This window comes from Pipistrellus kuhlii, unplaced genomic scaffold (assembly GCF_014108245.1).
Source record: "Pipistrellus kuhlii isolate mPipKuh1 unplaced genomic scaffold, mPipKuh1.p scaffold_m20_p_29, whole genome shotgun sequence".
In the NCBI taxonomy this organism is placed as follows: domain Eukaryota; kingdom Metazoa; phylum Chordata; class Mammalia; order Chiroptera; family Vespertilionidae; genus Pipistrellus; species Pipistrellus kuhlii.
This window is the reverse complement of record NW_023425528.1, coordinates 6,241,751-6,254,517: the sequence shown is the minus strand read 5'-3', so window position 1 is coordinate 6,254,517 and position 12,767 is coordinate 6,241,751. Positions and strand designations below refer to the sequence as shown.

The 12,767-nt window shown below is 44.8% G+C and overlaps 1 protein-coding gene across 10 annotated transcripts in view; it reads left to right on the top strand.

Annotated features, from left to right (window-relative positions):
• TMEM164 (transmembrane protein 164) overlaps positions 1-12,767 on the top strand; it is a 245,680-nt gene that overhangs the window by 121,060 nt on the left and 111,853 nt on the right. Inside the window, exon 1 of one of the 10 annotated variants that reach the window (XM_036454490.2) lies at positions 9,078-9,212. The exons of the other annotated variants lie outside the window; for them this stretch is intronic. The gene's annotated coding sequence lies outside the window, so the exon portion shown is untranslated. Of the gene's footprint in view, positions 1-9,077; positions 9,213-12,767 lie in introns of those variants that run through there. 10 annotated transcript variants of the gene reach the window in all.

Genomic DNA, 12,767 nt, shown 5'->3' with positions numbered 1-12,767 from the left:
AGTTTCTTGGGATATATTCCTAGGAGTGGGATTACTGGGTCAAATGGGAGTTCCATTTTCCTCAAAAACTGAAAATGGAACTCCCTATATTCAATCTTGATTAGCCTCACGCTATTAACCACAGGGTGGGTAGAGAACTTTTTCAAGAGGATGGAGCAATTGTTTCTCCCTATAGGCTGTTTGTTATTTTCAGTCTCTTAATATGCCTCAGAACTTCACAGGGTGGGGCAAGCGATTTTTCAATAGGGTAGGACAACTGCCTTCCTCCCAGGCAAAAATTTCCTAAATAGCAAAGATCTGCCAGAGAAAGATGTCCTCCATAGCTTGAGGGAATGACTCAGGACAGGAACCTGGATTGTGTGCTTCCAAAATCAAATCCCAGGGCCCTCAGCCCTGACTTCCACTCACACTGATCCAGTCCACTCTGACCTCCCTCTGTCAGAACCCAAGATGAATGGCTGCACATGAAGTTTTGTGCATTGGCCCTTTAAGAGGGTGCCTGCATTTTAAGCTGTCACTCCCAGGCAGACAGCAACCCTGCTGTTTTTCACAACCAGGTGTTCTGTAGGGACCTTTTTCAGTTCTGGTGCTCTGTGTTGGGGAGCCCAGCTTGGTGTTTAGACCCCAGAGTTCTAAGTGGGAATCCCCCACAGCTGAGATGTCCCTCCAGAACTTTAGCTGCTGTCTGTGGAAGCCTGGCCAACCATTTCATGCCTCTGCACTTCCTACCAGTCTCTATGCTAGGGGTGTCGAACTCAATCAGAGAAGGGGCCAAAATCTAAAATCCAGCCTAAATTGCGGGCCGAATGGTTTACTGAACAGTCATAAACTGTCATTGTGATGGAAACGCAGCGGAGTGCAGTGATGACAGCGTGGTGCGGGCCACATTGCAAGGCCTGGCGGGACGGATTTGGCCCGCGGGCCTTGTGTTTGGCACATGTGGTCTAGAGGCTTCACCTCGTGTGTTCTGCTGGGTTCATATGGAATCACGTACTCTCCCTATAGTGCTAGGTTCTCTGATACTCCAAACAGATAAAGTATGTGGAAAAAGTACAATATCCCTCATGAATTGCTACCTGACTTTTACTGGCAAAATCTCCCACTGCCAGAATTCAATGCGACAGCACCAATGCTATAACATCAGCCCTTTTGATTTGTGGGTGTAGAAGTCTCCAAATAGATGGAGACCAGTTTGGAAATTGTTGATTTCCTTTGCAAGCAAAGCAATAGCACTGTAAGTGGAGATACAGTTGTCCAGTTTGCTGGTTCCTAGATGATGAACTCTTTTTCCCCGCTAGATGATGAACTTTTGATTTCTAAGCTATGAGGCTGAGATTGGCTGAAGGACTCAGTGCCTTTCTGTTATCAGCGAGAGTGGGCTTTCTGAGTGCTGCTGGAATAAGAATTTTGGAGGCCGCCATGGGAGAATGAGATATAGAAAGCATGATTTCTGTGGAATTACACCCCTGAGTTACCAAGGTCCTATTTTCTTTTGTCCTTCCAGAGTAAAAGCATAGCTGTGGCTTCAGCAGAGCTAGGATCAAAGCCAGTGTCCTGAGTTGCCACTCCATGTTGGAACACAGATTCAGTCCAGCATCAGACTGGTTTAGTTTGTGTTCCCTACTGTTCATTGCTTATGGGGTCTTCAGGGCTATATGGCTATGGAGGGAACACTGGCAAGCACAAGAGAGCCACCAGAGCTTCAAGAGCCAGGAGAAGATAAAGAGTGAACTCTTTTGTCTTGGATTATGTATTTCCAGATTTTCATGGGGTTAGTGACCTTGCCCACTCTGGCCAATGATCTCTGTTCTCAGGTTTGATTGATACTTTCCCTACTTCACTCTGACTTTCTGTGCCTGTGCCCTTCTTCTCCTTTGTCCAGTCCTTTCCCCTGGCAACTGGTGGTTCCCTGGGAAGTGCACAGTTGCAGCTTCCTGGTGAAGCTGCCCAAATGGCCATGCTTATAATGCCTAGCCTCCTTTTTGCTGCTTTCCTGTTATTAATATCTTGCTAATTACAATGGTATAATTTCTATCTTATTTTAGATTTCTCCTGCACAGATTGCTCTTTTCTCATTTCAGCATTAGCCTTGTTGTTAATGGAGATTTCTCCCAGATTCTCATAATAGGATGACTATCAATCTAAGTTTTCAGCGATTTGGAGATTTTTATCTTTTCCTATATCTTCATAGATATTTCAGTGGAAAACTGGGAGAGGCAGTGTTAGTAGCTGTTAGCTAAGTGCCCTTTTAAACTAGAAGTTGATTGTTTATATGCATTTAGAGCAGAGATTAGCAACCTTTTTCTGTAAAGGACCAGATAGTAAATATTTTGTAAGTTGTGGGTCATATGATCTCTGTTTTAACAACATAACTGTTATTGTAACAGGAAATCAGCTTAGAAAATATGCAAATAAATTAGTTTGGCTATGTTCCAATAAATATTTGTATTCACAAAAACAGTAGGACCAGATGAAAAAGTTCTGGAGATGGATGATGGTGATTGTTGTGCAACAATGTGAATATACTTAATCTCACTGAGCTATAGACTTCAAAACTGTTAAGGTGGTAAACTTTTTGTTATGTATATTTTACCACCCCCACCCAAAAAATAACAGGAAACCCTTTGCTAAAGGGTAGAGTAGTTAGAGGATCCAAGATGGCTGCACAGGTAAACACCTAACCACAGCCGCACATAACAATTTCAATGGAATACAACTAAAATATAAAATGGACATTGCCCAGAGCTACAGGTAGTTGACTGAATGAAAATTCTACAACAATAAGGAAAGAGAAAACCAGAAGGAAAATCAGAGGAGCTGAAAAAGCCTAAGGTACGGAGACATGCTGTGCGCACATGTGCACGCGTGTGGAGAGGACGGAGCTGGAGAGGAGGAGAAGGCTGGGTGCCTGCCTGGTGTTCCCTAGCAGGAAGGAAATAAAAGCCGCAGACTGCGCTGAACCCCAGAACCGGCAGTGCTGAGCCCCAGTTCTGGGCCAGATCCTGGGGACCCAGGCTCAGGCAGGGGGAGACGGGGCTGTGAGGCGGAATCCCAGGGGAGTGGCGAAAAGCAGAGCCCCCGGAGTCACTCACATTGCGTGCAGAGGACGGAATGTTTTTCTTTTTTTTTTAATTAAAAAAAATATATATATTGGGTCGGCAACTAAGTAATTGCTGGTCTCACACATATATGGCTTCAGTTGAATTTTTAGGTTTGCAGACGTAGTACAAATGTAAAACACATTTTGTTATTTGATAGTTGGCTATTCAGCTGTTAATCAGCAAAAAAAGTTTTTTGATCTGTTTTGTAGTTTTCGTTTGGCGTTCATTGAAAAATGGAAAATCAAAAGGAACATTTTCGTCATATTTTGCTTTTTTATTTCCGCAAAGGGAAAAACGCATCGCAAGCTCATAAAAAGTTATGTGCTGTTTATGGTGACGAAGCCTTAAAAGAACGGCAGTGTCAAAATTGGTTTGCCAAATTTTGTTCTGGTGATTTTTCACTCAAAGATGAAAAACGCTCTGGTCGTCCAGTTGAAGTTGATGACGCCCTAATCAAAGCAATAATCAATTCGGACTGTCACAGTACAACACGTGAGATTGCAGAGAAGCTGCATGTATCACATACATGCATTGAAAATCACTTAAAACAACTTGCTATGTTCAAAAACTCGATACATGGGTTCCTCACGAACTGAAAGAATCACAGTTAACGCAACGCATTAGCAGCTGCGATTTGCTAAAGAAACGTAATGAAAATGATCCATTTTTAAAACGACTGATAACTGGCGATGAAAAATGGGTTGTTTTCAACAATATCAAGCGGAAAAGATCGTGGAGCAGGCCAGGTGAACCAACTCAAACAACATCAAAAGCTGATATTCATCAAAAGAAGGTTTTGTTATCAGTTTGGTGGGATTACAAAGGAATTGTCTACTTTGAACTCTTACCACCCAACCGAACGATCAATTCTGATGTCTACATTGAACAACTAACGAAATTAAACAATGCAGATGAAGAAAAGCGGCCCGAATTGACAAATCGAAAAGGTGTTGTAGTCCATCATGACAATGCAAGGCCACACACATCTTTGGTCTCTCGGCAAAAATTAATGGAGCTTGGTTGGGATGTTTTGCCACATCCACCATATAGTCCTGACCTTGCACCATCTGATTACTTTTTGTTTCGATCTTTACAAAACTCCTTGAATGGTAAAAATTTCAATAATGATGATAATGTCAAATCGTACCTGATTCAGTTTTTTGCTAATAAAAACCAGAAGTTTTTTGAACGTGGGATTATGATGATGCCTGAAAGATGGCAAAAGGTCATTGATCAAAATGGGCAATACATTACAGAATAAAGTTATTTAGTTCCATGAAAAAATGGTCTTTGATTTTCTTTAAAAAATCCGCAATTACGTAGTTGCCGACCCAATATATATATATATATTTTATTGATTTTGTACAGAGAGGAAGGGAGAGAGATAGAGAGTTAGAAACATCGATGAGGGAGAGTCATCGATCAGCTGCCTCTTGCACACCCCCTACTGGGGATATGCCCGCAACCAAGGTACATGCCCTTGACCGGAATGAACCCGGGACCCCTCAGTCCCCAAGCTGACGCTCTATCCACGGAGCCAAACCGGTTTTGGCAACAGGACTGAATGTTGACTCTGATGCTGGATTTCCCTGGCGGGAAGGAAACAAAACCTCCGGCTGTGCTGAGCCCCAGTTCCGACTGCTCTGAACCCCAGTTCTAGGCCAATCCCTGGGGACCCAGGCTCAAGCAGAGGGAGACGGGGCTGTGAGGTGGAATCCCGGGTGAGTGGCGAAAGGCGGAACCCCTGGAATCGCACACATTGCGCGCAAGGGAAGGAATGTTAACTCTGATGCTAGATTGCTCTGGCAGGAACAAACAAGAGCTCCGGCCCTGTTGGGCCCCGGTTCCCACTGCTCTGAACCCCAGTTCTAGGCCAATCCTGGGGACCCAGGCTCAAGCAGAAAGAGACGGGCTGTGAGGCGGAATCCCAGGGGAGTGGTTTAAGGCGGAGCCCCGGAGTCTCGCACATTGTGCGCAGAGGACGGAATGTTGACTCTGATGCTAGATTGCCCTGGCGGGAACGAAACAAGAGCTATGGCCCCGCTGGGCCCCAGTTCCGACTGCTCTGAACCCCAGTTCTAGGCCAGACCCTGGGGCCCCAGTCTCTAACAAAGGAAGACGGGACTGTGAGGTGGAGTCCCAGGGGAGCGGCGAGGGGCAGAGCCCCCAGAATAGCGCACATTGCACGCAGAGGACAGTCTGTTGACTCTGATGCTAGACTCCCCTAGCGGGAAGGAGAAAAAAGCTCCAGACTGGGAGGAATGCGATGAGGAGCAGGAGCTGCTGCCGGACACAGGCCAGCTGGGCACCAGCAAGGAGCCGGGTGATGGGGCCCCGTGGCGGGGGGGTGGGCGCTGAGCCCTTGACCGCTGATCGCGGGCTACGGAGCTGAGGCCCGGGGCTGCTTCCTGGGCGGCGCTGACCCCGACAACAGGCTGAGGCAGCGCAGGAGCCCTCGGAGAACAAAGGGGTGCCGCTGGCCAGCCTGCTGAACTTCCAGGATGAGGAGGAAGAAACCGAAGAAGTTTTCAATGTGAAGACATCAAGTTATAGCAAAAGATAGTAAAATTACTTAAGAATACAAAGAAGAACTTGAAAAATCGAAGACTAAGACAGAACTCAACTCAGCAGCCAACATTGCAACATAAATGCGTTTTAAAAAAAAGGACAGAATGTTGGAACGGCGGCGGCCAGGCCCAAAGTGGCCAGGCCCAAGGCAGTAGCAGCCAGGCCCGGAGCAGCAGCAGCCAGGCCCCAGAGCAGCAGCAGCCAGAACCAGAGCAGCAGCAGCCAGGCCCGGAGCAGCAGCAGCCAGGCCCCAGAGCAGCAGCAGCCAGAACCAGAGCAGCAGCAGCCAGGCCTGGAGCAGCCAGACCTGGGGCAGTGGCAGCCAGGCCTGGGGTGGAGGCTGCCAAGCCCAGGGTGGCCAGGCCAGGAACGGCCAGGCCCGGAGCGGCCAGGCCCCGAGTGGCCGGTCCCAGAGCAGGCTGGTCGAGAGCAGCCAGGCCCGGAGCAGCAGCATCCAGGCCCAGAGCGGCTGGGCCCGGAACAGCCGGGCCCAGAGCAGCCGGGTCGGGAGCAGCCAGGCCCAGAGCAGCAGCAACCAAACCCGGAGCAGCAAAGTCGGGAACAGCCGGGCCCGAAGCAGCCAGGCCTGGAGTAGCCGGGCCCAGGGCAGCTAGGTTGGGAGCAGCCAGGCCCAGAGCAGCAGCAGCCAGGCCCAGAGCAGCTGGGCCTGGAGCAGCCGGGCCAAGGGCAGCCGGGTCAGGATCAGCCAAGCCCAGAACAGCAGCAACCAAGCCTGGAGCAGCCAGGTCAGGAGCGGCCAGGCCCGGAGCGGCCGGGCCCGGAGCAGCCGGGTTGGGAGCATCCAGGCCTGGAGCAGCCAGGCCCAGAGCAATAGCCGCCAGGCCAGGAGCAACCAGGCCGGAGCGGCCGGGCCCGGAGCAGCCGGGCCCAGAGCTGCTGGGTCCGGAGCAGCCAGGCCCAGAGCAGCAGCAGCCAGGCCAGGAGCGGCAGTGGCCAGACCCGGAGCAGCTGATTGTGGAGCGGACTAGAGCAACAGGCCGGGCCCGGAGCAGCCAGGCCCGGAACAGCTCACTCCTCGCCTGCCCACGGCCCAGGGCTGCCTCTCAGACATGGCTGGAAACTTTTTGGGGAACTTGAGGGTCTGCTGAATCAAGTGATGAAGGCTTAGATCTGAATGTGTTGAGTTAGTATAGCGCTGGGGTTTTGATCTGTGAGTGCCTTGTGTGGGGTCTGGATGAGGTTGGTTGATCTATTTGGAAATGTCTTTTATGTGAAGTGTATCCTTGGGCATGTGGAGGTATTATTGATTTGAGAAAATGCTAAGTAACTGATTTACTATCTGAAAAATTTAAAGTTCTGAAAGTTTAAGGTCTCTTGCCAAAAAGAGGTTTTAAAGCTAACACCTTAATTTTAATGGAGAAAGGGGAGGAGAAGCCCTTCCCACCCAGAACAGGTAATCCATTTCCAACCAGTAGCTATCTTTAAACAATGTGTTTATTTACATTTGAATGGCTACACCTTTTGATAGCCTAAGGGCAAGTTTACATGTAAACAGGTTTGCTTCTCAATTCCCAGGGCAGAAAAAACAAGGTTTAAAATTATTAGATTTTAAAATTTATTCTTAGAAGTGTAAAAGTTTATTAATTAAAGAAAAACACAACAACAACAACAACAGCAGCAACAAAAGGAGATTGAAAAACCTGATGAACAATATTAGCTGTTGATTATAGTAGAGTTGGAGATATGGGAGGGGAGTGGACTGACAGTTCTCGGGGAAAGGGGGAGTGGTGGATTTGGGAAGAGACTGAACATAAACTATGCACCTATGGTTGAGGACAATGGGGGGTGGGGAGGGGGCAGAGGGTGGGGTGGGAACCTGGTGGAGGGGGCAAGAAATGAGGAACCTTTGTAATAATATGAACAATAAAGTTTGATTTTTAAAAAAAGGGTAGAGTAGTAAAATCTAGCAGAAAGAGAGTGAATAGGGCAGAGGGAAGGAGGCAGGAGAACATTACATGAACAAAATACAGTGACTTTGTTAATAAGCTCAAATGTAGTTGGACAGATTTATCTACTATTTAAAAGGAATACTTTAGGGGTAGTGGGGTGGGGTGATTCTGGGAAGCAACAGTTTATCTAGGTGAAATCATCACATGGTCGTTAGGGATGGATATACTTAGTTCACAGTCACACTTTTTTGTAAGAGGATCAGAGCAGGGGTTTCTACTCCCTGGACTGGGGAAACCTCCACAGCTGTCAGAAGTGTTCATATCAGATGTGAGTTGAAAGTCAGCCAGTCCTTTCTTCTCAGTGATTGGTAATACTTCCTGTATGGTCTGGTCTCTTCCTAAGGCTAGAAATCCCTAGATTTTTAGTTAGTAACCGCCACAGACTCAATGGATAAAAAAGAGCAGCCACTAGTCTGAGTCAGCTGTTTTTGCACTTTCTTGCCAAGATTCTTGTGCTATCAGGACTGCTTGTCTACTGGAGATTCAGACCCTTCACATCTGGAAACAATACTGCTTTCAGAACCGCAAGTGTTGTGGAGAGGATTCTCCTACTTCCCATCTCTAGCTTTGGCAGCCCTTGGCAGCTTGACAGATCTTTAAAGAGCTAACCCCATCTACTTATGTGTTTAATGCTGTCATGGAGCACAGTTAGCATATCACGATCAATTTATATCCCCACCCCCATCCGAAGATACTAATAAAGCAGGAGGAAATCTAAGATCTCTGTTACAGCTGATAGGTAGAGCTAAGGCTGAAAACAACACCATTCAGGTGAATTGCAAACCGTCTGCAGTGTCTGGGAGCAGCTTTGGGCAGTGCAGCATGGATTGCAGTTCCCAGGTCTCTTTCTCCTCTGCTAATAAGGCTGAAAGAGGGTGTCGTCATCATGATAGCAAGCACTCACTCCCCTTTCCCAGTCACCATGGATTCCACCACCACAAAGGGCTCTGAGTGCAGTCGACCTCTTAGTTTTCAGCTTTCTCTTTGGCATTCTGGCTGCTGTTTTTAGAAGAGGGTGAAATTGTTGATTTCACAAGGGGCTGGGAGCCTCTTAGAGAAGCCAGCCTTTTGGAACCCCCCTCTCTCTGAGCTGGGATATTTTGAAGGAGCAGATGAAGGAAAGCAGAATGGCTGTTAAGATTTCCCCAGCTTTAGATTGTGATCCGACAGTTCAGCTGCCTGGTGAACACCCACTGCTTAATATGCGTGGTTACCCAAGTGTGTGCTGCCAGGGTGGGGGGACTCATGGAGTGAATCACTGAGCTGTGCAGTTTGAGAGGCAGAGGACTCTTTCCCCTGTGCTGGTAAGAAAAGAGCTGACAGATATCCTCTGTCTCAGGGAAGTGGATGGCCCTCTCTCCCCAAGAACACTGAAACCCTAAATCTGCTCATTTTCATGTACACATGGAGATGAGTGGATCTGTGATGCAACTTGGATTGTTTGGTCATGACTATCTGCTGACTCAGTCTGGAGAGGCTTCTGAAGCAGATGAGATGAAATTTCATCTGTGTTGCAGACAGCAGGGAGCGCATTGCTGGATGGAGAGAGGACTGTAGGCTGGTATGATCCAAGGTAGGTGCGGGAAGCATGGGGGTTGATGAGGGGAATTAGGACAGCCTGACATGTGATATTGCATTGCAAGATTAATAGCCTGTAAGCCTTTGGGCCACATGATATTACCAGAGTTCAGTAGTCCTGTGACACTCTCTCTTTCTAGGTCTCATTTGTTATAACTTGTCAGATTTTTAAAGAGCAGAACTTTACTCAGGGAGACTCATATCCCTAGGACCATTCTGTTTATGAGATGGGCTCAGGCTGAACCACTTGTGTCTTAAATATCTCAGAATGGGTTTATCATCTCAGCATCCTCTTTTCAGTGATCAACAGGTCAGCCATTCTGGAACATTAAAAGCGGCAGCTTTTTGGCTTAGCTTTGGACTCATTACTGATAAAGGTGTTTGGGAAACTGCCTCTAACTTGAGGTTTATTACGACTGTTCTTGTCAAGGGGGAGAAAGTTCTACATATGACTGCTGCAGATTTAAAGAGACCAGGAGCCTAGAAAATCCATAGTAAATAAAGATCAACTTAAGGAGATCAATTCCTTTCTTATAGGAAATGCTGCTTCGGTGTCTGCTTTCCTAGAAGCCATAACTGTCAAGTTGTTGCCTTGAATCCATTCATATTCTTTCCTTAATGCTTAGAAGAGGGAAGAAGCTTTCAGGTTGTTTACAGGTCTCTTCCCCTGCTACATAGAATAGAAGCTGCCTGGCTTCCCATTTGTACATATTCAATTTTGTTCTGTCTTAGGGAGCTTTGGCTTCTATGGTCTTGGCCCACATGTTCTGATTTAGTATTTTCATCTCCCCACATCCTCTCCCAGAAGTCTCTGAAGGTTCCTGGAGCAGGGACTGCTTTTTAAAATTCCTCTTGGGTTGCTCTGCTTTCAACATGCATTTGAATGTATATTATCTCTATGTAAAAGGAAAGCAGAAGATTTAGCTAATTTTCCTTATCTGGGCAAGCATGGAAAGCAATACAAAGTAGAGGAACGTTGGACGGATCCTTTTTGGTCTTTTGTATTGTGTCAGACCTCCCAGTTTTTATGGAAGCCAAGTGACAAATCTTACTATGCTATATATTGGACAAAAGCAATTCCAAGGGAAAAAATCAGTACAGCATAATAGATAAGGTTTGGGCAAGATATGGCAGAGCTGTGCAGAAGATAATAAAGAAGCAGAAATGTTTTAATCTCATTTTAAAAGCAATCCATGATCATTGTAAGGAAAATATTGAACATTACGAAAGCGATAATGATTAAAATAAGAATAAGTAACTGGTTTAACTCAGTGAATAGAGCATCATCCTGCGGACTGAAGGGTCCCAGGTTCGATTCCGGTTAAGGGCATGTACCTTGGTTGTGGGCACATCTCAGTAGGGGGTGTGCAGGAGACAGCAGATCAATGTTTCTAACTCTTTATCCCTCTCCTTTTCACGCTGTAAAAAAACAATCAATAAAATATATTTTAAAAAGAATAACTGATAACTCCTGTTAATATGTTGGTATAATTTTCTCCCAGTTTTCCGTATATGTGTGTGTAGACCATAAATGTTTGCTCATGTCATTAAGCATTATTCTAAACATGATTTCTAATGACAATAGTATTTCATCATTTGGATGAATATAATAATATTGATATATTCAAGCAGTGCCCAGATGACCATCAACATTTGGTTTGTTGCCGAAACCGGTTTGGCTCAATGGATAGAGCGTCGGCTTGAGGGACTGAAAGGTCCCCGGTTCGATTCTGGTCAAGGACATGTACCTTGGTTGTGGGCATATCCCCAGTAGGGGGTGTGCAAGAGGCAGCTGATCGATGACTCTCTCATCGATGTTTCTAACTCTCTATCTCTCCCTCTCTGTAAAAAATCAATAAAATATATTGAAAAAACAACAAAAAAATAACATTTGGTTTGTTGGGTAGATATGTTTCCAAGGAACCTTGAATAGTACAGTGGGAGTATGAAAGGAGATGAAATTAGGTTATAGCTATGGTTCTGCCACTTCTTAAGCTTTCTGAGCAAGTTTTAAAGTCTCTGCCTCCATTTCCCCATTTGTAAAAGAATGTGCTATGAATAGTAACTACTTCCTTGAGTGGTGGTGACAATTAGATGAGGTAATCTATCTTAATCTCTTAATATGGAACCTAATATAGACTTAAATGTTAATAATCTATTGCATTATCCTTGTCTTGATGTTTTACCATTTGTGTGATTGTCTCACTGTTAGAATTAGGGTCCCCGTAAGTGAAAATTGCTTTCATTCAGATACATAAAATTACAAAATGAAAACTATGTTCCGATCAGTTGAGCACCTCCCAGGTGAAGGATTTGGCCAACATCCTGAATTTCACCAGAAAAGAATTCTGGTTCCTCTGCAGTTTTATGGTCCCATTTGGCCCTGAACAAGGAAGTGAGAAACCACCAGTTGCAATCACAGACAAAACCAACAAGCCCTCCTGTTGTATTTGTTTGTTTTTTTTACTTGATTTTTATTTTCCAACTTTTATCCTGCTAATTTGAAAAATACAAGTAAGTGAACAGGGTAATATGCTGAAAACTTATATGACCTCCACTGAAACTCAGCATGTTTTTTTTTCCTGCTTTCTGATGTGTGAGTTTAAAAATGGAAGATCTAACTGCATTCTCTGCTATGTGGCAGGCTTGTGCTGCAGGACCTCACACAGTGGGCAAAAAGCGTATATTCTCAGACTAAGGGTTTATGGAAATAGAAGGTTATAGTGGAGAGATCCTGAGCTTTGGGATGGTGGAAATAAAGCTATTGCTGGGTGAAGGAAAAGAGTAGATCTAGATGTCCATCGACATGAAAATGACTAATGATATATTGGTACAATTGAATTAAATACAGCACATAAAAACAAATGAGGTAGTTATATATATTAACCTGGATAATTAAAAGAAGCCATGCTGAGTGAAAATGTAATTTACAGAATATATGTATACACACACACATATGTAGCGAAAGAATCATTTATTTAAGGGGATAAATATGAAACAACAATGTATGTGGTTTGTAGATACATGCAAATGTAATAAATGAAAATCATTTAATTAAGGGGATAAACATAAAACAACAATGTATATGGTTTGTAGGAACATGCAAATATAATAAATGTATAAAACACAGACAGAAAGGAATCCCACTATTTCAGAACAAAGGTTCCCCATAGGGAGTTGATGAGGCAAATAATATTCAGGAAGGGTAAACAGGGCCTCGAATCAGGAATGTTCACATTTATTAAAATAGGTCGATACAGAGGTTCTTAATGCTTTTACACTTTTCTGTGTATTGGAACATTTTAATGTAACAAATAGAGTGCAAGAAGCATTGTTTAAATGACTTGTAATCTTGGATCGCTTATTTTGTATGTGTGAAAGCTGAGGCTTGGGGAGTTTAGTTATTTGCTTCTTATATATATTTTTGAATTTTACTCAATTATAGAGTATATTTTATTTTTTGGTATACAGTTCTATGAGATTTTATCATTTTTTTAATGGTAAAATACACTTAACACCTTCCTGACAGGTCACAAGATAACTCATGTTT